Genomic DNA, 3,771 nt, shown 5'->3' on the forward strand with positions numbered 1-3,771 from the left:
GTTAGAGCGGTTCTGGAATGGGCCCAGCCCGGTACGAGATTGCAGCTCCAGAGATTTTTGGGGTTTGCGAATTTCTACCGCAGATTCATCCGGGATTACAGCCGTGTGGCCGCTCCGTTAACTGCCTTGACTTCCAGTATCAGGACCTTCAAGTGGAATCCGGAGGCGGATCGAGCGTTTCTGGATTTGAAGAGGCGATTCACCAACGCACCGATTCTCTCTCAACCGGACACGGCCCGTCAGTTCGTCGTTGAAGTGGACGCGTCTGATGTGGGAGTTGGCGCCATCCTGTCGCAGCGTTGCTCCACGGACAGTAAACTCCATCCCTGCGCCTACTACTCTCGTCGCCTTTCGCCTGCGGAGAGGAATTACGATGTGGGTAACCGGGAGCTTCTCGCGGTGAAACTTGCCTTGGAGGAGTGGCGCCACTGGTTGGAGGGGGCGGAGCAACCGTTTATTGTCTGGACTGAAAACAAGAATCTTGCTTACGTGCAATCGGCTAAACGTCTCAACTCCCGCCAGGCCAGGTGGGCGTTGTTTTTCGGACGATTCAAGTTTCCCTGACGTCCGACCTGGATCTAAGAACGGCAAGGCGGACGCCTTGTCCCGGATGTTCTCCAAGACGGAGGAGAGTGGGTCCAAGACCGAGACAATTCTCCCCCGGAACTGCGTCGTGGGAGCAGTTATGTGGAAGATTGAGGAGGAGGTGCTGGCGGCCCTTCGGACTCAGCCCGGTCCCGGTAACGGTCCACCCGGTCGGTTGTTTGTGCCTGAGTCGGTTCGTCCTGCTGTCCTCAAATGGTCCCACGCCAGCAAGATGGCTTGTCACCCTGGCGTTGCTCGGACAATGGCGTTTCTTCGCAGACGTTTTTGGTGGCCTGCCATGGCCGAGGATACTCGGGGTTTTGTTGCTGCCTGTCCAGTGTGTGCGCAGAATAAGAGTACCAATCGGTCCAGCTCTGGACTACTTCACCCCCTTCCTATTCCCGCGCGACCATGGTCGCATCTGGCCCTGGACTTCGTCACTGGGTTGCCCGCTTCTGAGGGGAACACGGTCGTTCTGACTATCGTGGACAGATTCAGCAAGTTCGCCCACTTTGTGCCAATTGCCAAGCTTCCCTCTGCCTCGGAGACGTCCGAGATCCTGGTTAGGGAGGTTTTCAGGGTCCACGGTTTGCCCAGTGATATCGTTTCCGACCGTGGCCCTCAGTTTACCTCTGCTGTCTGGAAGTCCTTCTGTTTGGCCATTGGAGCTACAGTCAGTCTCACATCTGGTTTTCACCCCCAATCCAATGGTCAGGCGGAGAGAGCCAACCAGAAGATGGAATCCACGCTACGCTGCCTGGTCTCTTCCAACCCCACCTCCTGGGTCTCTCAGTTGCCTTGGGTTGAGTATGCCCATAATACTCTCCCTACATCTGCCACTGGGATGTCTCCCTTCCAGTGCCTGTATGGCTACCAACCTCCCCTGTTCCCTTCTCAGGAGAAGGAGCTCTCAGTGCCTTCTGTTCAGGCCCATATTCGTCGTTGCCACCGGACCTGGCATCGGGCCAGAAAGGCACTCCTTAGAGTTTCGGACCGGTATCAGCTCCAGGCGAATCGTCGCCGGATCCCCGCTCCCACCTATACCATCGGAGATAGGGTCTGGTTGGCCACACGGGATCTTCCGTTACGGACTGAGTCTAGGAAGTTGTTACCGAAGTTCATTGGTCCGTTTGTGGTGGAGAAGGTGATCAATCAAGTGGCAGTTCGACTCAAACTACCGAGGACGCTCAGAGTCCATCCCACCTTTCATGTCTCCTGCCTCAAGCCTGTTTTCCTCAGTCCTCTGTTGCCTCCTCCGCCTCCTCCTCCTCCTCCTCGGATGATCGGAGGTGGTCCTGCCTACACGGTGCGACGCATCATGGATTCCAGACGGCGGGGCCGGGGTTTCCAGTATCTCGTGGACTGGGAGGGGTATGGTCCTGAAGAGAGGAGTTGGATTCCGCGGCGACAGATCCTAGATGCTGACCTCATCCGTGACTTCTACCGCCTCCATCCTGGCGCTCCGGGAGTCCGCCCGGTGGCGTTCGGGTCGGAGGGGGGGTACTGTAACGATCCCGGCAGTCTGAGTCGGGTCCTGTCTGTGGACTAGTTTTTCTGTTCGTGATCTCCAGTTTCCCGAGGGTTCGGGAACGCTCCGGGGAGCTCTCTTGATTTCCGCACCTGCATCCCATCAGCAATCTGCACACCTGGTCCTGATCATCACCCTTCTTAGGCTCTGGCCTAACATCCATTCCCTGCCGGATCGTTAGCCATGAACAGTAGGTTTACCAGAGTATCAGTCTTAGAGCCTAGCGTTAGTTTTGTTGTTTTTGCACCTTGTTGGTTTGTTGCTTACTTACCCCCGTTTTGTTCCATCTGCAGTCACCCGTCCGGAACCTTCATCCAACCTCTGCCTGGTGGTCGGCGGCTGCCGACCCAGGATGGGATCAACCACTGCACCCCCAACAACTAATCAACGCCGCCCGCTCTGTTCCCTGGATTATTCAGCATCACTCTTGAATTTGTAAATAAACACTCACCTTCGTTTCAACTTACCTTGTCCTGGTCTGCTTCTGGGTTCTGGCTTAGCAACTCGTGACAGCCCGGCTCCATCGGAGCGGGAGAAGGTGTCCGCCCTCGTCTCCTGCCTCTCGGGGAAAGCCCTGGAGTGGGCCAACGCGGTCTGGAGTGAAGGAGGAGCCGTGTTGGACAACTACGGGGAGTTCGCTCGCCTCTTTCGGGCAGTCTTCGATCACCAGCCCGAAGGTAGAGAGGCGGGAGAGCGGCTCGGCCACCTGAGGCAGGGGACGAGGACCACGCAGGACTTCGCCCTGGAGTTTCGGATTCTAGCGGCTGGGTCCGGGTGGAACGAACGGGCCCTCATCGACTACTTCCGGTGCCATCTACGAGAGGACGTCCGAAGGGAGCTAGCCTGCCAGGACACCATGTTCATGTTGTCATTTAATCAACTGGTGGACATGGCCATCCGGTTGGACAACCTGCTGGCTGCTCGAGGACATCCTGGAAGGGGCCTGCCTGTTCCACACCCCACCAACCCGGATCAGGAGCTGATGGAGCTGGGTGGAGCGGCGATCCGGGAGAGCGAAGGAAGATGTACTGTCACGGCTGTACGACCCAGAGGAGAGGCCCATAGACAACACCGCCATACTCCCGGCCTCCTGCATTGTGGCGCCGGTAGTATGGGCGATGGACGCGGACATAGAGCGGGGCGTTACGCACAGAGCCATCTCCACATCAGTGTCCAGCTGGGCTGCAGTATGTGCCTTCTCCTGTCCGCGACCGTCTGATCTAATGGGCACACACGTCCCCCTCCTCTAGTCACCCAGGTATCGGTCGTACAGTGCGCTGCCTGACCGGAAAGTACTGGTGGCCTACCTTGGCTAAGGACGTGAGGGTGTATGTCTCCTCCTGCATGGTGCGACCAGAGTAAGGCACCTAGGTACCTCCCAGCGGGTAAGTTACAACCCTTACCAGTTCCACAACGGCCATGGTCCCACTTGAGTATTGACTTTGTTACTGATCTTCCCCTCTCTCAAGGTAACACCACCATCCTGGTCGTTGTGGACCGCTTTTCCAAAGCCTGTTCATGGAACTTCTGGGGGTCTCGGTCAGCCTGACCTCTGGTTTTCACCCCAAGTGTAATGGCAGGTCGAATGGGTGAATCAGGATGTGTGTAGGTTCCTGCGGTTCTACTGCCAGGACTGGCCGGGGGAGTGGTCGGTGTTT

This window comes from Coregonus clupeaformis, chromosome 13 (genome assembly GCF_020615455.1).
Source record: "Coregonus clupeaformis isolate EN_2021a chromosome 13, ASM2061545v1, whole genome shotgun sequence".
Lineage (NCBI taxonomy): Eukaryota > Metazoa > Chordata > Actinopteri > Salmoniformes > Salmonidae > Coregonus > Coregonus clupeaformis.